Here is a 25,880-nt window from a genome sequence, read left to right on the forward strand (position 1 = left end):
CCGCTGTACACTCAAACTGCGTATTAACATTAATTTTCATCATTACTGAGAAAAAATCCAGTTATGATTTTGGTGCACGAACAGTTATCGAACATAACCTCGAACAGCCGAATTTTTCTCAAATTGTTCGTGTTCGCCGAACGGCTCGAACACCGCCCAAAACAGCTCGAATTTGAGATTGGCGAACAGTTCGAGTAGAACAACGCTCATCTCTACTCCCTCCACTAATCTACCTGTGCCCGATATTGCCATTTCCGTTTGTGGCTCAACCATTACTCCCCAGCAACAAGCCCGCTGTCTTGGGGTCATTTTTGATTCAGATCTTTCCTTCACTCCTCACATCAAATCACTCGCTCGTTCATGTCATCTACACCTCAAAAACATCTCAAGAATCAGGACATTTCTCACCTTTGACTCGGCAAAAACTCTTACTGTAGCTCTTATTCATTCTCATCTCGACTATTGTAACTCTCTACTAATCGGTCTACCTCTTACTAAACTCTCCCCTCTCCAATCCTTCCTTAACGCAGCAGCAAGGATCATTTTCCTCGCCAACCGCTACACCGATGCCTCTTCCCTGTGCCAGTCATTGCATTGGTTGCCCATCCAATATAGAGTTCAATTTAAACTTATCACACTTACCCACAAAGCGCTCCATGCTTCAGTACCCCCCTACATCTCCTCCCTTGTCTCATTATACCACCCTACACCGGCCCTCCGTTCTGCCAATGACTTAAAACTAAAATCCTCCATAATCCGAACTTCCCACTCTCGTCTCCAAGATTTCTTGCGTGCTGCACCAATTCTTTGGAATGCACTACTCAGGACAGTTCGATTAATTCCCAATACCCACAGTTTCAAGCGGACCCTAAAAACCCATTTCTTTAGACAGGTGTATCGCCTAAACACAGTATCTGTCCGTCCCAGTTTTCCCCCATATTAAAATCTTCTTCAGTTTCAGGTTCATACCATCCATGCACTTAATAGCCTCGGTCAGGACTGCACACATACTGGCTGGCGACCGGTCCATGTATTATTATTTATCCTATTTAGTATATCAAGGCTGCATTATACAATATATGTACATTCTACCTTTTGCGTCTCCCCCATTTCCTCATAGACTGTAAGCTTGCGAGCAGGGCCCTCACTCCTTTTGATTTGAGAAATGTTTATTCTGTATTGTTTGAATAAGTCCCCCCTAAAATTGTAAAGTGCTGCGGAATATGTTGGCGCTATAAAAATAAAAATTATTATTATTATTATTATGAGATGATTTGTCCCCTTACACAGCCTTGGATGCTGCCCAGAATAAGGAAGCATTTTGTTCCTGATTATCATTCTTATAAATGTCCCAAGAGGATTGTAAAAATGTTCTGAAGTCGTCTGATTTATGTAAGTAGGCAGGGAATCTCCAGCTTCTCTCTTTCTTTATTGGGCTGTCTAAACGTGAGCTGAAAGTCACAGGGGCATGGTCTGATATATGGATATATAGAATATCCGATTGGAGCACTAATGGCAGCATGGAAATGTCCAGCAAGCAGTAATCCAACCGAGCATGGGAGTTGTGCACATGGGAGTAATGTGAGTAGTCTCTCTCTATAGGGTGTTGTAGTCTCTGAATGTCCGTCAGTCCCAACTGATTTATTAGTGACTGTATGTAACCACTCTGTGATGACTGTTGTGTTGTATGGGAGCTAGTTTTGTCAAGTAACACATCATGGACTTCATTGAAATCTCCCCCTATGATTAAGTTGGGTGTTTCCCAGTCAGTTATGTGTGTTATTGGTTGTGCCTGAAATTGAGGGTCATAAACATTAGGTGCATACAGATTGACCAGACAATTGGTAATTTCTTCTATATTAGCTTTAACCAGCAGGAATCTTCCTTGGGAATCTGCACATATAAAATCTCATAATTAATACCTTTGTTGAAAAGGTAACTTAAGAGGCCTCTGCACCCAGTGTGTATTTCTTGCTAAAGAAAGAAGGATGGTTATTCTTTACCCAATGCGTTTCCTGCAAAAAAAAGAACATGGAAATTTGCACGTTGTAGATAATTTAAGACTTTCTTCCTTTTAACAGGAGGATTAAGCCCATTGACGTTCCAAGAACACCACGGGAGAGATAGTGTTATGGATACCTCTTGGTTGGCTGCGTTCGCCATTAACCTATCCTCTAACGCGGAAACAGCCATGGAATTATTAAATTTTGTAATCCAGCCCTCCACTTATCCCAGCGAGTAAGTGCTAGAGCTGATAAGGCCAGTAAACTATATAGGAGCACGCAGAGACCCTCCCCCCCAATAACAATAATTTCTTCCAACAACTATCATTTCTTCAAGAAAACAACATGAACAACATTAACATATCAATAATGCAAGTAAAGTAAGGAAAAAAAATGATGACTATATAGCGACTAGTGTTGAGCGCAAGTGCTCCCTACTTGAGTTTGCATTGGGTGCTCGGGTATGCACCGAGTATCGCGGGTTCTTGAGTAACATGCTCCAGTCTCCACCCCATATGCTTTGCAGTAAAAAAAAACTCACGGGGATTGCCTGCCATGCACGAGCGATCCCCGCATGTTGTTTTTTGGGTGTCTAACAACCTTGAAACATGCAGGGCGGGAACTCGAGCACCGAGATACCTGATGCAAACTCAAGTAGCGAGCACTTGCGCTCAAGACTACTGACAACTTATTCAATATGATGGCCTAGTGTTATCAATTTCTGTGTCGTACCTCTGAGTTCAAAATGTTCACTATACTCCTTCATTAAATCCTTTAGGGGTCCAGTTTCTAAAATGGGGTCACTTGTGCGGGGTTTCCAATATATTATGCACATCAGGAGCTCTCCAAACAAGACATGGAGTCCGCTCTCAATTCCAGACAACTTTACATTTAAAAAGTCACACAGTGCTCTTTCCCCACATATGGGGTATCGGCGTATTCAGGAGAAATTGCACAAAAGTTTTTGGGGTCCATTTTCTCCTCTTACCACTACGTACTCAGGAAAAATTGCACAACAAATGGTATGATGCAATTTCTCCTGTTACCCTTATGAAAATGCAAAATTGGGGGCTGAAAAACATTTTTGTGGGAAAAATGTGAAAATTTTATTTTTACGGTTCAATGTTATAAACTTCTGTGAAGCACCTGGGGGTTCAAGGTGCTGCATCTAGATAAGTTTCCTGAGGAGTCTAGTTTCCAAAATGGTGTCACTTGTGGGGGGTTTCCACTGTTTAGGCGCATTAGAGGCTCCCCAAACGCAACATGGCGTCCGCTAATTATTCAAACAAATTTTACATTCAAAAAGTCAAATGGTTCTCCTTCCTTTCTGAACCCTGTCGTGTGCACAAACAGTGGTTTTCCCCCACATATGGGATATTGGCATGCTCAGGAGAACTTGCACAACAAATTTTGGGGTTCATTTTTTCCTATTACCCTTGCAAAAATAAAAAAAATTGGGTCTAAATTAATTTTTTTCTTCCACATTCCAAAAATTCCTGTAAAGCATCTGAAGGGTTAATGAACTTCTTGAATGTAGTTTTGAGCATCTTGAGGGGTGCCGTTTTTAGAATGGTGTCACTTTTGGGTATTTTCTGTCATAAAGACCTCTCAAAGTCTCTTCAAATGTGATGTTTTCCCTAACAAAATGGTTGTGTAAATTTTGTTGGAAAAATGAGAAATCACTAGTCAACTTTTAACCCTTATAACTTTCTAACAAAAAAAATGTTGGTTCCAAAATTGTACTGATGTAAAGTAGACATGTGGGAAATGTTATTTGTTAACTCTTTTGTGTGACATATCTCTCTGATTAAGGGCATGAAAATTTAAATTTTGAAAATTGCGAAATTTTCAAAATTTTTGCCAAATTTCCGATTTTTTTCACAAATAAACTCAAGTGATATCGAAGAAATTTTACCACAATCATGAAGTACAATATGTCACGAAAAAACAATCTCAGAATCAGGGGGATCCGTTGAAGTGTTCCAGAGTAATTACCTCATAAAGTGACAGTGGTCAGAATTGTAAAAATTGGACTGGTCATTAACGTGCAAACCACCCTCGGGGGTAAAGTGGTTAGCAGCTGCTGGGGTCCAAGCCGCATGAGAGACTTGTCGGACAGGCGTGTCCCTGGCGGCTTTTCTCCCCTGCTGCCCTTAAGAAATAGGTCTCTCCCTGAATGCATGTATAGGGAGAGACCTGTCACTGGCAGCATGAGGACAGAAACCGCCGGGAACCCGCCTGTCTGACTAGTCTCCCGTGTGGCTTGGTTCCTGATGGCTATTAAACTGTTAAAATCATGCAGCCAGTGTCTGATACATACAGCCCGTGGATGGGGTAGCATATATCAGCTGCCAGGTTTCTTTTAATCAAATCTAGTTTTATGTATCAAAAAGTAGTGGCAAAAAAAATGATAACAAATCCTGCTGAAAACAAGCTGTAATACAACCACATCAATAGAAAAATAAAAAGTCAGGGCACATTTCCTAATGTGATGTGAGACTAAGATAACAATTAGTGGTGACCGAGCACTAAAATGCTCAGATGTTCATTACTCAAACAGAACAATTCCTAATGCTCGGATTCTCGTTTCGAGTAACGAGTACAATGGGAAATTATTCCCATAAAGTTATTTTCTCGGCAGACCCTACAAGGAGGTCTGTTGAAATGGATGGGAAAAGTGCTGAATGGAAGGAGAACAGCATGGGGAAGACACCTGTAAGACTCACAGATTGCTGCTGAGAACAATGATGTCACAGCAATAAAACATTCAAAATCGAAGAAAAATTGGATTTTACCTTAAAAAAAATGTTAAGAAACATTATTTCCTGTATAATGACTTGTATATAAGGCATCATTTAAAAAAGATTTAAAATAAATAATTTAAGTAAACCAAAATTGAAATTTTTATTAAAAGTTTGGAAATTTCAGTGTAATTTCTGAAGGAACCAAGAACTGGCAAAAATTAGATGGAAGAGGGATGCAGATACATCCTGTATTAGACATAAAGGAGGACCTCATACACATTCTGCTCAAATTGTTATGAAGTGGTACTCCTAGACTCATAAGAGCTATGCACTAAGTGCAAAGCCTGTAAAAAATTACAAGCAGGGTCATCCATACACCCTTGAAGGCATCAACTGGAGGACCTCATTCTAATATTGTGAACAAAGTGTAGTTGTGGCATTCCTACACTCATAAAGACTCTGTACTCAGTGCAAAGCCAGACAAAAATTAGAGGCAGAGTTACCCATGCAACCTTGAAGGCACCAATTGTAGTGCCTCATTCAAATATTAAGAAAGTGTAAGAAAGTGTAGTTGTGGTACTCCTACACTCATAAAGGCTTTGTACACAGTGCAAAGCAAGAAAAAAATTATAAGCAGGGTCATCCATGGACTCTTGAAGGCAACAACTGGAGGGCCTCATTTAAATATTGAAGAAAACACTATGTGCAGCTGTCATCTGGTAGCATGAAAAATTAGGGGCTAATCCAGGCTTTGTTAATTTTCATCAGATTGAGCCTGTGAGCATGTTCTGTTGACAGGCGAAAGCGCCTGTCTGTTATGACCCCCTTGGCGGAACTTAAAACTAGCTCAGACAAGACATTAGCGGCAGGCAGCACAACACCTCCTAGGCATAGAGGGACAGCTCATGGTAGTTGTCCAGCTTTGAGACCCAATAGTTGAAGGTCGCAGAGGAATTAGGGAGTACACTAGTTTGGTCTGCCAGATATTGCTTGACCATCTTTATAAACTTTTCCCTCCTTGTCAGAAAATAACCAGTAATCAGGGCCTGGACATTGGTAGGGTTTTATGAAATTTGCCCAGGCCTTTGACAGTGTACCCCTTCATCTGCTGTACCTGGTGTGTGTCTCCCTCGCCACTCCTCCTTGGTTGGGTAAGGAAGCTTGCCCCCTGCCGCTAGTGTTTTCTGATGGGAATTTTTTCAACTTAATTTACACAATGGCCTTATGGTATAACACCATTTTAGAAGACCTCTCCGCCTCATGAAGGAGAAATGCAAGTTTCTCCTTGTAGCATGGGTCTAGCAGGGTGAACAATCTGTACTTTTTTTTTGGCCAAGATGGACATAACGCTAGGATCACGGGAAAGGCAGCGGTACATAAAGTCAGCCATATATGCCAAGCTTCCTACAGCCAACATTTCCCTGTCTCCACCATGATGACGACTCTCAATCTCCTTTTCCTTCTCTTCCTCCTCATTCCCCTCCTCAGCCCATTCACGTAGGAGAGACGGGATGAAGCTTTTTTAGGTACTAGCCTCTATTGCGCTAGCAATCAGCTCCTGTTTGTCCTCCTCAACCTACACCTCCTTATTGTTACCCAAGCCGTGCTGAGCAGATGAGATGAGGCTGGGCTGGCTAGTATTTCCCTGTCTCATGTCTTCGTCCATCTCCACTTGGTCCGCAAGCAAAGCTTCATGTTTAATTGTGAGCAGCAATTGTTTAAGTAGGCACAGAAGTGGGATCGTTGCCCTGATTATGGCGTCATCGCTGCTCACCATCTTTGTGGAGTCCTCAAAGTCTTGGAGAACCTCACAAATGTCAGACATCCATGCCCATGACGCGCCCCCTGGGCCATGTTCAAGGGATACCCGGAGCCGGATCTGGATGGGGGTAGTAGTCCTTGTGGCGGTGACCCGGTCCGTGCCCAGGGTGTCAAACTAAGTGTGTGGCAGTCTTGGTAGATGTTGTTTCTGTGTCGACTACGCCACCCGTTGATTTGCGGTCACAAGGCCGCCGCTGCAGAACAGTCCGCTGAGGCCGGTAGTATGTGTGCAGCAATGGTGGTATAACCCCCAACGGGAGGGGTATGGCCTCAGGGCAGCTGGTGCGGATGATGGAGGTAGTGATAGTACAGAAAGGAGAGTCAGAGACGTGAGATGCAGTTTCAGGGTTTTTACTCACTGATGTTGCTTTAGTCACTTCGGCCGGGAGTGACCACCCGAGCCGTACTGCATTCACCAGGTGCGGGACTCGGCTAACCCCCAGGCAGTTCTGGAGCGTGGTCCTGAGCTTCCCTCTCACTCTCTTTCTCCTGGCCGTCCCCACCAGGGATCCACCTTTGTCCGGTTCCCTTGGGCCTTCTACGGTAAAACCTTCTCTGGCTTTTCTGACCCTACTCTTGGTGTACCTTCCTGGTGGATGTGGTGAGGGTCGTGGCAAAACTTGACCACGACCTCCGGTTCCTGGTTAAGGGTTACTTTTGCCTCCGCCAGCTTGGGATCCGGTGCCCTCTTCTGCCAACCCTTCACCCTTTTGGCTTAATTCTGGGATCTTAGGGTTCCCTCTCTTCTGCGTCTCTGGGCCTTCCTTCTTCCTCTCCACTACAAGCCTGGCCCTGGAGCTGGGCCCAGCCGGAGCCACAGCTCCTAGTCAGCCCTCCTGGCTGAACTCTCCTTCAGCTTCTCCTCAGACTGACTGACTGACCCTATCCTAAGATGGTGCCCACCATATATACTCCCTCTATGTGTGAGCCCAGGTGACCAGCACCCAATGGGCTCCTATCTCTATGCCCAGAGCCCCTCCCCTATCTGCCCCTACACTACTGTGATGTTACCCACTCTTCAGTTGTTATGTGCGGAGGCTGAACAGAATTGCGACGGATGTGTTGGAGCTGGTATTCAACAACTGGCCTCTGCTGCTCACAAAGCCATGTAAGTGTAGCACCCTGAGGATTCGGCTGCTACAGGGGTATTACACCTCAAGCCAGAGGTGTGGTATTCCACTCCCGGGTAAGGATGGAGTGTGGAACTGAGCTCAGTTAGCTGCATGCACTACATACATCCCATTTCCGGGGGACAGAACGACGGTACTCCCACCAGTTTATGTGCAGGTACGACTGCGTCTGTCCCTGGCTGGAGTGGGAGGGGGGTGGAACATCCCAGTAGTGTAGGGGCAGATAGGGGGAGCAGTCTGGGTAAAGCTAGGAGCTCATTGGGTGCTGGTCACCTGAGCTCACACATAGAGGGAGTATATAAGGTGGGCACCATCTTAGAACAGGGTTGTTGTTCAGTTCAGGCAGAGGAGAAGAGCAGAGGAGCTCAGCCAGAAGGGCTGACAGGGAGCTGTGGCTCCGGCTGGGACCAGCTCCAGAGCAGAGCCTGCTAAGAGAGAGAGAGAGGAGTCAGAAGGACCCAGAGAGGAAAGAAGAAAGAACCCCAAGACCCCAGAATACAGACAGAAGGGTGAAGGGTTGGCGGACCAGGGTACCGGAACCCAAGCTGGCAGAGGCCAAAACGAACCTTAGCCAGGAACCAGAGGTCGTGGTCAGGATCTGCCACGACCCTCACCAAATCCACTAGAAAGGCACACCGAGTATAGGGTCAGGGAGCCCAGAGGAGGCTTGACCACCAAGAGACCCGAGGGAGCCGGCCAAAAGTGGATCCCTGGTGGGAACGGCCAGAGGAAGGGAGAGTCAGAAAGGAGCTCAGGACCACGCTCCAGAATTGCCTGGGGGTTGGCCGAGTCCAGGACCTGGTGGACGCAGCACGGTTCGGGTGGTCACTCAAGGCCAGAGTGACCAAAAGAACACCAGTAAGTAAAAGCCCTGAACTGCATCTCCTGACTCTGAGTCTTCCTTCTGCATCTTCACAACCCCCATCATCTACACCTTCTGCCCTGAGGCCATACCCCTCCCGTTGGGGGTTATACCATCACTGCTGCACATATACCACCGGCCTCAGTGGACTGCTCTGCAGCGGCGGCTTCAAAGCCGCACTCAACGGGTGGCGTAGTCGACAATCAAGTTAACATCTACTGCCATAGACTGCCACTTAGTTTGACACCCTGGGCACGGACCGGGTCACCGCCACAAGGACTACTACCCCCATCGAGATCCGGCTCCGGGTATCCCCTACAGCACTGGCCCAGGGGGCGCGTCAACTTTTGGCGTAGTCGGCAGGATCACGTGCCCGCAACCACCGGGTACTGCGTGCCTGAAGAAAAGTTCACATTTACCTCAAAAAGAAGTCTCCCGCCAATTCCGGAGGGTCCCCGCTATCGGACGCCATCTCGGATCGTTTCCCGCCATTTGCCCGCCGTCTGCGGTCTTTTCCCGCCATCCACGGAGTTTCCCGCCGCTGGGAGACGATTCCCGCCATTTTGAGAGGATTTCCCGCCTTGGAGGAGCGGACGCCATTATGGGCGTGCCAGAGGGTGGCAAGAGGCCACCTCCCATCGTGGGCCAGGTCGGGGAATGGCGCCAAAGGTGGAGGCCGCCCCCACTGACAGAGACTGTGGTGATAGAGGTGTCCATCAGCGTGAGGGAACTGCCCCTGGAACTGACGGTCACGGAGTTGCCCCGGGACCACCCTCAATGTGGGCGGATACAGAACAAAAGAGCGAAGATAGGTGCAGCCTGGAGGAGTCTGGAGAGAGCGCACCCGGAGATGAGAAGTCTGGAGAGGAGTCCGGAGAAGTCGCACCCGGAGATGGAGGGAGAGTCAGGCAGCACCGACCCTGTGGTCAGGAGCCTGTTGCAAGCGACAACCCCACTAGGCCTGGTGGAGATCCTGGCACAGCTCCCCCGAGACCGGGAGTGTGCGCAGACGGCGCTGGAGGGCCTCGCACGGAGGATGGCCCAGGTGCAGCGAGAAACGCTGGCGGAGTGGAGCAGAGAGATGGCCCAGCAGGCTGGAACCCGCCAGCGAAGCACGCCACCCGAGACGAGGAGACAGACCGCCTCTGAGGATGGTGCAGGAGGAGTGAAGGCCGGAGACGACGCCGAGGAGGGAGCTGGAGAGACGGAGGCAGGTAAAGGGGACGCTACTACCCCGAGCCGAGGAACCGCGTGCCTGCCCCAGCTTCCCGTCGCAGAGCCCGAAATTCCCCCTGCCGTGCCCGTCGCTGCACCGTCACCGCTCCAGACTAGGCCTCAAATAGAAGCCGCGGCCGCGACCCCTGTGACGTCACGCGCTTCAGTCCTGAGCGCGGCCAAGCAGGAAACACCACCGGCCTGGTCGCAGGGCCGAGTAACCCCGGGCGCCGCCGTTCTTACGGTGCCCTTGACTTTTAGGGTGCCCCAGGCCTGGTCGCAAGGCCTGGTCAATCCGGGCGCCGCTTCCACCACCGCGCCCTCAACATCTAGAGTGCCGCATCTGGGTGAAGACCTATTTGCCCAGCACACATGCCCGGATGGGCAGCCCTTTGTGTGGCCACCGGAGTTCCACCATCCCCGACTCCGGAAAGAAAGACCTCTGGATGAGCCCCTGATCCCGGCTCCGGCGCCCGTCAAGATGACCCCGCTCTCGTTAGAGGAGGCGCAGTTTGAGTGGGACCCCGCAGGAGGGCATCGTCACCATTAAGAGGTGAACTGAAACTGTAAAATAGTTACCCGTAAGGGTATCTGCCATGCTGCTAATTTAAATATGTTCCCCGTTGGGACAAGTGTAAACTGTTACCCGTATATCCCTTATTCCCACTGACCGAGGACTGAGAGCGGTCATCCTTTCCTAATATCTGGCCGAGGACTGAGAGCGGCCATACCTTCCCTTGTATATAGTTGCGCTTTCTAAGGCGCCCCCTACTGGTTTTATAGGAAACTGTTGTTTTTACTACAAGAGACTGTTGCACTTTACCCGGTCACAAGTTGCACCGTGGCCGGAGGAACAAGAATGTTTACTATGAAAAGTTTTATATGAAAAGTTTTATGCTGATGATATATATATAATGTTTTATATGTTTATGATGTTTTCGCAAAAATTTGTATGTTTGTGGATGTTTTTATTCTTTTACAGCCCGAGGACGTGCTGTGATTTACCAGGGGGGAATGTAGCACCCTGAGGATTCGGCTGCTACAGGGGTATTACACCTCAAGCCAGAGGTGTGGTATTCCACTCCCGGGTAAGGATGGAGTGTGGAACTGAGCTCAGTTAGCTGCATGCACTACATACATCCCATTTCCGGGGGACAGAACGACGGTACTCCCACCAGTTTATGTGCAGGTACGACTGCGTCTGTCCCTGGCTGGAGTGGGAGGGGGGTGAAACATCCCAGTAGTGTAGGGGCAGATAGGGGGAGCAGTCTGGGTAAAGCTAGGAGCTCATTGGGTGCTGGTCACCTGAGCTCACACATAGAGGGAGTATATAAGGTGGGCACCATCTTAGAACAGGGTTGTTGTTCAGTTCAGGCAGAGGAGAAGAGCAGAGGAGCTCAGCCAGAAGGGCTGACAGGGAGCTGTGGCTCCGGCTGGGCCCAGCTCCAGAGCAGAGCCTGCTAAGAGAGAGAGAGAGGAGTCAGAAGGACCCAGAGAGGAAAGAAGAAAGAACCCCAAGACCCCAGAATACAGACAGAAGGGTGAAGGGTTGGCGGACCAGGGTACCGGAACCCAAGCTGGCAGAGGCCAAAATGAACCTTAGCCAGGAACCGGAGGTCGTGGTCAGGATCTGCCACGACCCTCACCAAATCCACTAGAAAGGCACACCGAGTATAGGGTCAGGGAGCCCAGAGGAGGCTTGACCACCAAGAGACCCGAGGGAGCCGGCCAAAAGTGGATCCCTGGTGGGAATGGCCAGAGGAAGGGAGAGTCAGAAAGGAGCTCAGGACCACGCTCCAGAATTGCCTGGGGGTTGGCCGAGTCCAGGACCTGGTGGACGCAGCACGGCTCGGGTGGTCACTCAAGGCCAGAGTGACCAAAAGAACACCAGTAAGTAAAAGCCCTGAACTGCATCTCCTGACTCTGAGTCTTCCTTCTGCATCTTCACAACCCCCATCATCTACACCTTCTGCCCTGAGGCCATACCCCTCCCGTTGGGGGTTATACCATCACTGCTGCACATATACCACCGGCCTCATTGGACTGCTCTGCAGCGGCGGCTTCAAAGCCGCACTCAACGGGTGGCGTAGTCGACAATCAAGTTAACATCTACTGCCATAGACTGCCACTTAGTTTGACACCCTGGGCACGGACCGGGTCACCGCCACAAGGACTACTACCCCCATCGAGATCCGGCTCCGGGTATCCCCTACAGCACTGGCCCAGGGGGCGCGTCATAAGCATGTGCAATGTAAAGTTCCAGCGCGTGGTCACGTCGCACACCAGTCCGTGAGCTGGCACTTGCATGCGCTGCTGCAACACTGCCAGAGAGGCGGCAGCTGTAGACGACTTGCGGAAATAGCCGCTCAAGCAGCGTACCTTGACAAGTATCTCTGGCAAATCTGGGTAGGATTTCAGAAACCGTTGAAGCACTAAGTTTAGCACGTGGGCTTAACATGGTACGTGTGTGAGCTTCCAAACTTCACACCCACCACCAGGTTACGGCCATTATCACTCACGATCATGCCTGGTTATAGGTTCAGTGGCAAGAGCCTCAGACCTGTCTGGTCTGTTATTCCTTTTCACAACTCTGCGGCAGTGTGAGGTTTGACTCTTCATTGAGACAGTGCTGCAGATCTTCCAGCTTCCGGCTGATGTGGACCACGTGCTCTGAGAGCAGGAGCAGGAGGGTGTACAGGGACTGGTGTAGGAGGTGGAAGAAACCCTGATAGAAGTAGGGCCAGCAATCCTCGGCATCGGTAGCACATGTGCTGTACCAGGGTGGGACTCGGCCCCGGTCTCCACAAGGTTCACCCAGTGTGCCGTCAGGGAAATGTAGAGTCCCTGGCCACAAGCGCTTATCCACGTCTCGGCCATTAAGTGGACAATCCCAGTAACTGCGTTGGTAAGGGCAAGGGTGATGTTACTGGACAAGTGCTGGTACAAGGCGGGGATGCCACACCGGGAGAAATAGTGGCGACTGGGGACAGAGTACCGAGGAATGGCTGCCACCATGAGTTGGCGGAAATCCTCCGTGTGCACAAGCCTAAGCGGCAACATTTCCAAGGCAAGCAGCCTGGAAATGTGCCCGTTTAGCGTTTGGGCCTGTGGGTGGGTGGCTGGGAACTTTTGTTTTTCGTTCCAAGGCCTGGGGTAGGGACAGCTGAACGCTGTGCTGGGAGAAGGATTTGGAAGTGCCTGATGATGGTGCCTTAGAATGTGCAAGGACAGGTGTAGGGCAAGAGGCATCTGCGTCAGTGTCATGGACAGAGGATTGGCAAGCACCTAGCACAGGGGAAGAGGCAGCGGTGTCGCCCGCTAACACTAAATGTGGACTGAGGCGTTCAACCCACCGAGTTGGGTGCTTAATGACGTACCTGATCATGTTGGTGGTGGTTAGGCTCTTAGTTGTCAGGCCCTGATGATCTTGGCATGACACAGGTTGCTAATGACCATTTTTTTTGTATCAGAACTCTCTTTAAAAAAGTCCCTGACTTTGGAACACCTAACTCTTTGACAGAGAAATTCACGAGTGTCGGTACTCTGCGGAACAGTTGCCTGCCTTCTCCCTATGGTCACCCCACTGCCTCTTTCTTCCTGTTTCGGTGCTGCCGATCCCTTCCCCCTCAGCACTACTATCCTCGCTCTGCATGCCAGCTTCCCAAGTTGGGTCAGTGACTTCGTCATCCACCACCTCGTCTTCCACCGCCACACCTTGGTCCTCCTGACTTTGTGACTTAACAACAACATGACTTATTGACAACTGTTAGAAAAACACTACTTAGTACAAATTAGTCCCTGTACAAAAAGATACTGATACCAGGATAATTAAAATCATTGACTTTATTATTAAATATAAAAGTTAATTAAAATACAAGCATATGGGTTTCTCAGTTGTAGCTTACAGGCGTATCAGATCCAATAGTAACAATTACATTAATGTTCGAATATCCTTTTAATCAATATTCATTTCATATACAGTATGTGTGTAAAAATAACACATTTATAAAGTCCATAGTCCTAAGTTGTATTAAACTATTCTTGTGCCTTGACCAAACTAATGCTTCTAATACAATATTTCACCAAGGAATACCGAAAAAATTGCTATGGTGTTAATAAAATGATAATATATAAAGTGCAAGTGCTTTCAAATAAATTACATTTCGAAGAGTATAAAGTGACAATTTTCACATGGATGCCACTATGCTTCCATATGAAACTATGGCAAATCAGTAATATGCCAGTGCTTTTGTTTTTATAAACAAACTAAGTTTCCAGCCGCATAGAGTAGCAGATATTGAGCAACTAATACGAATGAATCAATAAAGTATGAAAGGAACATATAAAGCTCATTTGTAATAGGACTTTTACAGTTATAATGAAAGGACCTGTACGCGCATGGGCAACCACCCCAGTGAATCCTTCATGTGTGTGTGTGCTGTGAATGGGACACATTATGGAAGCTACCCACCAGCTCTGCGACAGCTGAAAATTAGAGATAGAGCCTGCAGATGTGATAACTGGAGAACATTTTTTAATGCAAGTCATATAATAGCCAGATATAGTGTTATTCCTTATGTACACACAGGACAGCTTCTTTTGAAAAGTTAACCGAATTGACAGCTATGCTTTATGTCATTGATTTTCCATGTACACAACCTATTTGAGTAAAAACAAAGGAAACATGAAAAATGTATTTTATCGCTGGAGAGGTGAGTATTTTTTTTACCAATACTCACTTCATTGGCTACTGCTCCAGCTGCCTTGATGCTCGACATCCGGTCCTTTTCTTTCTGAGGTCGATTGTCACATTCACTCTAGTTCAAGACTCATGTCTGCGTCCAGGCCCTGGAGTTCACTGCGTATCATAAGGTTGTAGCACACATCATAACGTTGTCACCTTACAGCATGAAGTGACCTCTGAGGCCCGGATGCTGCTGAAGTCGTGGCCTATAGTGAAGAGGCCGAAGATGTGGTTCGCGACAGTGGAAAGAAGAGGACCACATGGTGAGCAGGAGGGCGGCCGGAGATGTGAGCAGTGAGGTGACAATTAGTTTTTTTTTAATATACACACATACCTTTGCATCTGCTGGCACACTTTTACAGACATATTCTTACACATGCAGGCAGAATTTTATATATATACGCCTACAAATGCAGGTATGGTTTTACTCTCATAATTCTACATACCGGCATGCTTTTAGACTCATTTCTTTCACACCCTGATGAAGGCTAGGTCCGAAACGTGCGTTGGGGTTGGGCGCCACGCGGCTTGCAGCTTTACAGCCTTCCATTTGGTATGTGCAGCCATATACAAATTGCATTGTCTATATTGTATGGTCATATTTTGGACCATCTGAGATTAGTGACATATATACTGTACATGAAATATTGATGACCATGTTCTACATGTACTCCATGGTCTGACTTGATACAATAATTCTAGCACCTTTTTCGATATTATGACATTCACCTTTGAATGACCTATGAACTTATATCAATATTTGTCAACCTTATGTTTATATTCCTATTTATATTTATGTCATTGTAACTATTTATACTAGCACTGGTGCAATTTATTGATTACCTCATATATATACGAGGTATATTGTCCTATGGTACTCAAGCTTTATATGCTGCCTTGTTTTTACTTTTTGTCTGTATTATCATTTATCGCTGTTTTTTATCCTGTGTGAGCGCCTTCTATGCCACCACATGCCCATACTTACCGAATAAAGGTATTCTGTTAACTATTTGATTACTGTCCTCATTTTTGACAGATTCTCGATTCTTTTTCTTGGTTACTTCTAATATTGCCGAGTGGTCTCCACTCTAGTCCACTGATCTATAGATATATGTAATTATTATCATTGATAAATTATTGATGTATTTTGCTATCTATATATCATATGCTTTTCCATATCCCAATTAGCTGATAATTTCTACACATTCACACACACTTTTATACACTACTGAACACTCAGACAGTTGCCGTATATATACTTTACACAACACTCTACAATACAGTATGTGCTTTATATGAAGCTTGTAGACACATCCTTCCGGACCAAGAGCACTGATTGGAAGACGCCTGTCAGTCAAAAGTACTGACTGGTTCTACTCCAATGAATCAGCCCCCATGTTCAGTAATGACTGCCTACAGAAGCTGCTTGCAGCAGCAGGAATAGCAGTTGGATAGTGCTGTGGTAATGCAGACATCCATCCTCTAATAGGAGACAGTGCCCATGGAAGGAGAAGATGGTCGTACTGTGCTGTGCTGACTAGGAGAGAAGACAAGCTGTCATTACCACAGCTTGAGCAATGTTTGGGTCAGTGGCATACCTCTATGAGTCTGTGAATTGTGAGAGTGGTTAGTGGGAGTGGGCGTGTTATGTGTGTGGAAGCGCCATACTGTGTGGGGGCATCATTCTGTGTGGGGGCATTGTAGGTACATCATACTGTGTTGGGGGCATCATACTGTGTAGGGGCATTATAGGTACATTATACTGTGTTGGGGGCATCATACTGTGTAGGGGCATTGTAGGTACATTATACTGTGTTGGGGGCATCATACTGTGTAGGGGCATTGTAGGTACATTATACTGTGTGGCGGCATTGTAGGTACATCATACTGTGTAAGGCATCATACTGTGTGGGAGCATTGTAGGGACATCATACTGTGTTGGGGGCATCATACTGTGTAGGGGCATTGTAGGTACATCATACTGTGTAGGTGCATCATACTGTGTGGGTGCATTGTAGGGACATCATACTGTGTTGGGGGCATCATACTTTGCCGGGGGCACCATGGGATCATCATATTGTGTGTGGTGATCATAATATTGTCTGTGGTGGGTACCGTGAGGGAATACACCGTGCGAATATCATATTTGGCCTATTAAAGGGATATAATAGTGGTGGGTGAGAACACTAAGGGGCTTCAGTGAGGGCAAGATTACAGTCTTGGTGTTTCAATAAATGTCAATCTTCCTGCCTATAAAAGTCGGAAGTTATGTCCTTCTGTGACTGTGCTTTGACCCTGCCTTCTCCACTGAATTTTTTTTCTGTGGTGGTGAGAGAAGCCAAATTAAGACTTGAGGCACCATGATTTCTCAGTACACCCTTTCTTGGAGAAGCATGTAGCTTAGGGTCTTACTATGCAAAAAGAATTCAAACTTAAAGAACTTCTTGGTTCAGGTGGAATTCACCATATTCCCGATGGGCCAGTCTGAGCTGTAATGTCCATTGTGTTCCAACATCTTTCTACCGTAGACTGCAGTAAATGTTTCATCAATTAGTCTACAGTAGCTCTTCTGTTGTATCTGACAAGAAAATTTAGCTTTTGCTTCCTGTGCACATCCATGAGCACGTCACCAGGTCACCGATCATCCTTTCTTGGACCAGTTTTAGTAAGTGCTAACCACTGCAAAACAAGAACACTTCACCAGACCTGTAGTTTTGGAGATGCTCTGATCTAATCATGTAGACATCACAATTTGGCTTTGGTCATTCCGTTCCTCACTTTTTCTCATTTACTCTGCTTCCAACACATCAACGTCAAGAACTGGCTAATCACTTGCTGCCTAATATATTTCACCGATTGACAGGCACCATTGTCGCAATGGCTGATTGCTAAACTTTGCAGGAGATTTGGAGCTCTGTATTAAAGACACCGAGTACTGACCATTATCAAGATGTTTTAAGAGAATCATCAGCACCAGATTTTGGATCTTTTTAGATAAAAGAGAGCAAAGTAATATTCCAAGGTGAATATAATATTTCATTTTATTTGTAACACTGGAATTAGCATAGTAGAAATGGAGTCATTTCATTAATCATCTCTGATCATGAGAGGAATAAATATTCCACCAGATAGCTATGAAGCTTAGTACCCGTGCATTTCCTAGTGCTGTCTGCTCATTGTTTACTTTTCCCTGAATTACATTCCTCACCCTCCGCTAGTTAATCCTGGCCCTGTTTCAGGTTTTCGACCAAAGACAGGAAACACAGTCTACAAAGTTTAGTCTTAGCTACTTTTGACCGGCGAGTCTGAACATCTGAACCATCCTATAAAAAGGATTCCTCGTCTGAGGACACGTGCGTTGACCACGGACCCAGAAAAATACGAGATTGTGTGGTTGTACAGTACATGGCACGTGGACCACCGAACTGCAGCTGCTGGTTTTATTTTTACCTTTATAAATCGAGTTTAACAAGCTGGGTCTCGGCAAATATTTTCTGTACTTATTTCCAGGTGTTGGGACCCTTGATTGACCCATGTGCTAAATATGGGCGATCCAATCCATTTCCCAACATTACAGGAATTCCAGGCGGTAACTATGAATAGAATATGCATTCAACCATTTCAAGCTTTCACTGTTACCTGCGCTTCACCAGACCTCACGATCATACACACAGCCTTATTCAGATGAAATGTAACTTCGTACCGAGACGTTCCGGTAAAAGAAGAAGGAAATGACCTTTTAGAAAGAATGTGGTCTAAGGATCCATACATTTTTTAGAAGGGCTGTTTCCACATTTATTCTATTTCTTTTGCTAGAAATTCTGTTAATTTAAGAGATTGTTCAATTTAGAAAACTCATCTTCATATACCCTATCGGGATCTTCATCTATTGGTTAGAGTGAAAAGTGCGAATGTGGCACTTCTTCTAACCTGCAATACCCAATGATTTGAAAAAGCACTATGTAATGCTTAGTTTCTTCTGTGATGGCGCTATAAGAAAAATTCTTAAAAGGGGTTTTCCGCTTTTAGAAATCATTATACCATATACTGTGATAATTATATTAAAAAAAACAAAACAAAACTGAGTACAAGAGATGGGAGAATCAATGTGCAAGACTCCAATCAATTGTCCAGGTCAGTACTCCGTGACCATTGGACGACAAAACTGCAAATCTCCTTGTCTCCTGAGAGTTTCAGCTCTTCTCTTGATTCGCTGGACTGGTGTAAAGTCGTGTGCATGTCACGTTGCAATGATAATGTTGTGCCATCCCTATCTAATCAGAAGAGATGGCGGAAGGTAAGAAGATATAAAAGTCTCCCATTCACTGGTCACGGAGTACTGACTTGGCCGATTGACCAGAGTTCTGTAATTAGATTCTTCCAACTCTGCCAATCATACCCTCCCCAGGTCCAGCGCCACCTCTCTGCTGCTGCTTCTGTTTGTCTGCAGCAGTGACGTCACATCAACAGCGCTGCAGTCAATAGCAGAGCTCAGCGGCTCGGCTTGTGTTGACAGCAAGAGCTGCTGAGCTCAACTACTGGCTGCAGCGCTGTTGTTGTGACAGACAAAACAGGCTGTGGCAGAGGAGTAGAGTGGACCATGGGCCCTGGACCCAGGAAAAGTGAGAAGTACTACATTTTATTTATAATTATTGCAGCATAAAGTTTTATAAGAGAGGAGAATCCCTTTAATGTCAGGTTTCCCCTTAATTACACCTAGAAATCCTTAGAGAAGTAGATAATCTGTAATCAATTCATTGTCAAGGATCCATTCGAACAAGTAGTGACTTTTATCGGTGACCATCAAATCTGGGGTCTGTTTGAAACCAGAGAATGCACATGATTGACAGGACAGTTGGGCACTAATACCCGGATCTAACATTATCACTTTGTAATAATATACAATATACTTTGACTCTTTAACTCCTGAATAAGAACTGTAAGATATTCAAGGAGTGTGAAAAAAACCATCAAACACATATTCCAATGTTTTTCCATTTCAGACAATTTCTTTTCCATTGCTATTTCTATTACTTGATATTAATAACTGTTCCAGAAACTCACAACCAAAAAAGACCTACGTACAATAAAATCATTCAAAAAAAAGTCAAACAGATAGAATGTCACAGCTAAAAAAAAAATACCTGCAAACCGAAAACAACTTATAAATTACTGCCAACATTACAATGAGTCTTGCAGAGAGGCTGGTAGGGATATCACATGGCAAATACACAAAGGTATTTTTTTCTCTGCCTTGGTAGTGTCTTCTAAACTTGCCAACTATCCCAATTTTACCAAGACAATCCAACAAACATAACCACAAAGGGGCGGAATTGTGTCCTATGTATAATATTTACCTAATATAATACTGCCCCTATGTACAAGAATTTAACTATAATACTGCCCCCTATGTACAAGAATATAACTACTATAATACTGCTCCTATGTACAAGAATATAACTACTATAATACTGCCCTTATGTACAAGAATATAACTAGTATAATACTGCTCCCTATGTACAAGAATATAACTAATATAATACTGCTCCTATGTACAAGAATAAAACTACTATAATGCTGCCCCATATGTGTAAGAATATAACTACTATAATACTGCTCCTATGTACAAGAATATAAGTTCTATAATACTGCTCCTATGTACAAGAATATAACTACTAGAATACTGCTACTATGTACAAGAATATAACTACTACAATACTGCTCCCATGTACAAGAATATAACTACTATAATACTGCTCCTATGTACAAGAATATAACTACTACAATACTGCCCCTATGTATAAGAATATAACTACTATAATACTGCTCCAATGCACAAAAAAATGTTGGCCTGTGTTTTTATACCTAAGAACTTTTTGGAATAAAGCTTTGGAACATATTGCTTTGGTGCCGGATTTCTTAATATTTCTATTAAAAATATAACTACTATAATACTGCTCCTATGTACAAAAGTATAATTACTATAATACTGCTCCTTATTAGTGATGAGCGAGCATGCTCGCTACTGCTCGGTGCTCGCCCGAGCATCTCACTGCTCGAGATGCTCGGCGCTCGCCGAGTATTTCCGGGGTTGCTCGGCGGGAGCTCGGGTCCCCTCCCTGCATGTTTGGAGCTCTATACACAGCAGGAGGCCGCATGTAGCCATCTATACACAGAAGGGGGCCGCACGTAGCCATACATACACAGCAGGGAGCCGCACGGCGCCATCTATACACAGCAGGGAGCCGCACGGTGCCATCTATACACAGCAGGGAGCTGCACGTAGCCATCTATACACAGCAGGAGGCCGCACGTAGCCATCTATACACAGCGGGAGGCCGCACATAGCCATCTATACACATTAGACCAGTGGAAATCTATGCTTTGGTCTGTTGAGTCCAAATTTGAGATCTTTGGTTCCAACCACCATGTCTTTGTGCGACGCAGAAAAGGTGAACAGATGGACTCTACATGCCTGGTTCCCACCATGAAACATGGAGGAGGAGGTGTGATGGTGTGGGGGTGCTTTGCTGGTGACACTGTTGGGGATTTATTTAAAATTGAAGGCATACTGAACCAGCATGGCTACCACAGCATCTTGCAGCGGCATGCTATTCCATCCGGTTTGCGTTTAGTTGGACCATCATTTATTTTTCAACAGGACAATGACCCCAAACACACCTCCAGGCTGTGTAAGGGCTATTTGACCAAGAAGGAGAGTGATGGGGTGCTACGCCAGATGACCTGGTCTCCACAGTCACCAGACCTGAACCCAATCGAGATGGTTTGGGGTGAGCTGGACCACAGAGTGAAGGCAAAAAGGCCAACAAGTGCTAAACATCTCTGGGAACTCCTTCAAGATTGTTGGAAGACCATTTCCGGTGACTACCTCTTGAAGCTCATCAAGAGAATGCCAAGAGTGTGCAAAGCAGTCATCAAAGCAAAAGGTGGCTACTTTGAAGAACCTAGAATATAAGACATATTTTCAGTTGTTTCACACTTTTTTGTTAAGTATATAATTCCACATGTGTTAATTCATAGTTTTGATGCCTTCAGTGTGAATGTACAATTTTCATAGTCATGAAAATACAGAAAAATCTTTAAATCAGAAGGTGTATTAACAAATGCAACTCTGGAGGAATTACCGTTAAGGTTGATGGAACCCTTCCAAATCATGAACACATCATCGATGTATCTCTTCCAATAATTCGCATATTGTTTAAAAAGAAAATGGGTATAGACAAAAAATTCCTCGAATACTCCCATATAGATGTTAGCATATGGGGGTGTCATATTTGACCCCATAGCAGTCCCAATTTTTTGAATATAAAATTGATCAGCAAAGAGGAAAAATAATTTTGTAAGAATTAAGTTAAGTAGAGACATACAGAAACCTTTTTGCAGTTGAGAAAACATTGTATGTTCATTAAGAAACAAGAGTACAGCCTCCATCCCCTTCTGGTGATCAATGCAAGTATACAAATTATTTACATCCATTTACATCCCCACAAGTAGTGGACCAAATGAACGCAAATCTGCTAGAAAACTAGATGTGTCCTTCAAAAAGGAAGGAATTTTATATAACAAAGGTGTCAAAATCTTTTCCATAGTAATGGCAAGTGGTGAGAGAATAGAATTGGTAGATTCCACAATCGGGCGGCCTGTAGTTTTTTTTTAAGTTTTTTTGAATCTTTGGGAGAGTATAGAAGACGGGTGTGATGGGATGCATGTTGATTAGGAATTCTCCCAGTTTAGAATCAATTACCCCAAGTCTTCTATACTCATCAACCAAACTTTTAATTTCACGTGCAATGTCAAAAGTAGGATCACGATTAACAGGCAGACAGGTGGCTCCATAGTAAATTTCAGTCTATTAACTTTTTGGACACCTTGGTCACCATTAAAGATAATGGCGAACTTGACATAGACTTATACATTAAACCTACGGACCAAATTAGTCTGTTGCACTATTTTAGTTGCCATCCCTCACATATAAAAAGGTCTTTACCAAAATCTCAATTCCATCGCATGCAACGTATAGTATCTGATGACCAAAAAAATGTATTACGGCTTGATGAGATGAAGGAAAAATCTTTAAACCTTCCCAGAGTTCCACCAACCGTAACGGTAATTCCTCCAGAGTTGCATTTGTTAATACAATTCATCCTTTTATGTACAAAGTGAAAAATTGTATTATAAAGCATTGGTGACTCCTTGAACAAGCATACCCCTCTATTCCTGAATTTGCTAGTCTTCCTTTGATATGCAACAAAAGACCACAAAATTTAAGGAATCTTTTGGTTAGAGCCGACATAGGCTCTAACAGGTCACATAGCACTCAAAGAACTTTTTCCTCACAAAGACAGGGAACATTCCCCTGTCTCCATTGCTTACAGTGCCATAATATTACTAAAGGAGACTCTTTCTCCCACCCCCGCTCAGGTAAACGATTCCCCATTAAGGGGTTCTTTACGTGTGATTCCTCGTTTGTTGTTTATTTGATCAAATGTCCGTGCGGTCTCGGATATGTTGGTGAGACCACCCAACATATCCGAGACCGCACTTCTCAACACAAATCTACAGTTCGGTGTAAATGACTTATGCTTCCCATCCCCTTCCATTTTAATTCTGCGTGGCCCAATTAAAGTTCCAGGTTCTTGAGAATGTCCCCATGCTTAGACGTGGGGGAGATAGAATTGGTATACTTAAAATGAGGGAGGCCTTCTGGATCTATACATTGCAGACCCTTGAACCCTGGGGTATGAATGGGAATACGAAGTCCGCTATTAATTTTGTTTAGTGATTAAAAATGTAAAAAAAAAAAAAATTCTATGGTATTCTAATAATTGGTTCCCCTTTCTCTTTTGTTTTCTAGATACCAATGTGATCCGTTTGGGATCAATTCCTTTTCCTCTTTTTCTTATGCTCCTCTTTACTTCTTTCTTTTTTGTTTTTTCTTCCTGTTTATTTTCCCTTTTTCCTCCCTTTTTCCCTTTTCCTTAATCTTCTTTCCCGTTCCCATTCCATTATTTTATCCATTTTTTCTTGCTTTCTCTTATAATCTCTTTGATCACCTAGCAATGAACTGTTGTTTTCGGCACCTATTGTGTTTCTCTGCTCTGTGCGCTCTCCAGGCATCGGCTTCTTTCGGATGTTTCTGGCACGTCTGGGTTCTTCACGCATGCGCACTGACGCCTTTCACTGACGCGCGTTCCTGGAAGTGAGGTACGCACGGCGGGCATACTTAAAGACCGCGGTCAGTCACTCCTGCACATCCTCCCTATATGGACGCACCTTTTATATCTTTGTGCCGACCCCCTCAACTCCAGATATGTAAACCCCTTCTTGGCTACTTACATCGCCGTTACCACTTAGTGCATGGGCATTACAAGTATAGGAGGCCCGCTCCTTTCTAATGGGAACATTTTTTTATGACGCCCTCCTCCACGTCTCTTCCAAGGGGCATTGGAGTGCCTCCAAATTTTTGGCAACCTTAGCATTCACTGCATAGGATAACACTATGGGAGACCCACTTCCTAATAATGGGAACATTGTTTTGAGGAGGCCCTCTGACCACCATGTCTCTTCCAAGAAGCATTGAAGTGCCTCCAAAATTTTGGCAGACCTTGCTTTCACGGCATAGGCCAACACTATGGGAGACTCTCTCCTTTCTAATGGGAATTTGTTGTTACTGTGGCCCTGATCTATGTCTCTTTAAATTTTTAGTGGGGCTTTTCCTAAAATTGTTCAGCCGTTGGACTCACTGCATACCCTATAACTGTATAGCAGACTCTCTCCTTTGTTATGGGAATTTGTCGTTACTGTGGCCCTGCTCTATGTGTCTTTAAATTCTTAGTGGGGCTTTCCCTAAAATTGTTCAGTGGTTGGACTCACTGCATACCCTATAACTGCATAGCAGACCCTCTCCTTTCTAATGGGAACATGTCGTACTTGTTACTGTGGCCCTGCTCTATGTGTCTTTAAAATCTTATTGGGTTTTTCCTAAAATTGTTCAGCCGTTGGACTCACTGCATACGCTATAGCTGTATAGCAGACTCTCTCCTTTCTAATGGGAATTTGCCGTACCTTGGTATTGTGGCCCTGCTCTATGTGTCTTTAAATTCTTAGTGGGGTTTTTCCTAAAATTGGTCTGCCATTGGACTCACTGCATACCCTATAACTGTATAGCAGACCCTCTCCTTTCTAATGGGAACATATCGTACTTATTACTGTGGCCCTGCTCTATGTGTCTTTAAATTCTTAGTGGGGTTTTTCCTAAAATTGGTCAGCCGTTGGACTCACTGCATACCCTATAACTGTATAGCAGACCCTCTCCTTTCTAATGGGAACATGTCATACTTGTTGCTGTGGCCCTGCTCTATGTGTCTTTAAATTCTTAGTGGGGCTTTTCCTAAAATTGTTCAGCCGTTGGACTCACTGCATACCCTATAACTTTATAGCAGACCCTCTCCTTTCTAATGGGAACATGTCGTACTTGTTACTGTGGCCCTGCTCTATGTGTCTTTAAATTCTTAGTGGGGCTTTTCCTAAAATTGGTTAGCCATTGGACTCACTGCATACCCTATAACTGTATAGTAGACTCTCTCCTTTCTTATGGGAATTTGTCGTTACTGTGGCCCTGCTCTATGTGTCTTTAAATTCTTAGTGGGGTTTTTCCTAAAATTGGTCTGCCATTGGACTCACTGCATACCATATAACTGTATAGCAGACCCTCTCCTTTCTAATGGGAACATATCGTACTTATTACTGTGGCCCTGCTCTATGTGTCTTTAAATTCTTAGTGGGGTTTTTCCTAAAATTGGTCAGCCATTGGACTCACTGCATACCCTATAACTGTATAGCAGACCCTCTCCTTTCTAATGGGAACATGTCATACTTGTTGCTGTGGCCCTGCTCTATGTGTCTTTAAATTCTTTGTGGGGCTTTTCCTAAAATTGTTCAGCCGTTGGACTCACTGCATACCCTATAACTGTATAGCAGACCCTCTCCTTTCTAATGGGAACATGTCGTACTTGTTACTGTGGCCCTGCTCTATGTGTCTTTAAATTCTTTGTGGGGCTTTTCCAAAAATTGTTCAGCCGTTGGACTCACTGCACACCCGATAACTGTATAGCAGACCCTCTCCTTTCTAATGGGAACATGTTGTACTTGTTACTGTGGCCCTGCTCTATGTGTCTTTAAATTCTTAGTGGGGCTTTTCCGAAAATTGGTTAGCCTTTGGACTCACTGCAAACCCTATAACTGTATAGCAGACTCTCTCCTTTCTAATGGGAATTTGTCGTTACTGTGGCCCTGCTCTGTGTGTCTTTAAATTCTTAGTGGGGTTTTTCCTAAAATTGG

This window comes from Phyllobates terribilis, unplaced genomic scaffold, assembly GCF_046119375.1.
Source record: "Phyllobates terribilis strain yellow unplaced genomic scaffold, ASM4611937v1 Scaffold_4__5_contigs__length_816908805, whole genome shotgun sequence".
Classification (NCBI taxonomy): domain Eukaryota; kingdom Metazoa; phylum Chordata; class Amphibia; order Anura; family Dendrobatidae; genus Phyllobates; species Phyllobates terribilis.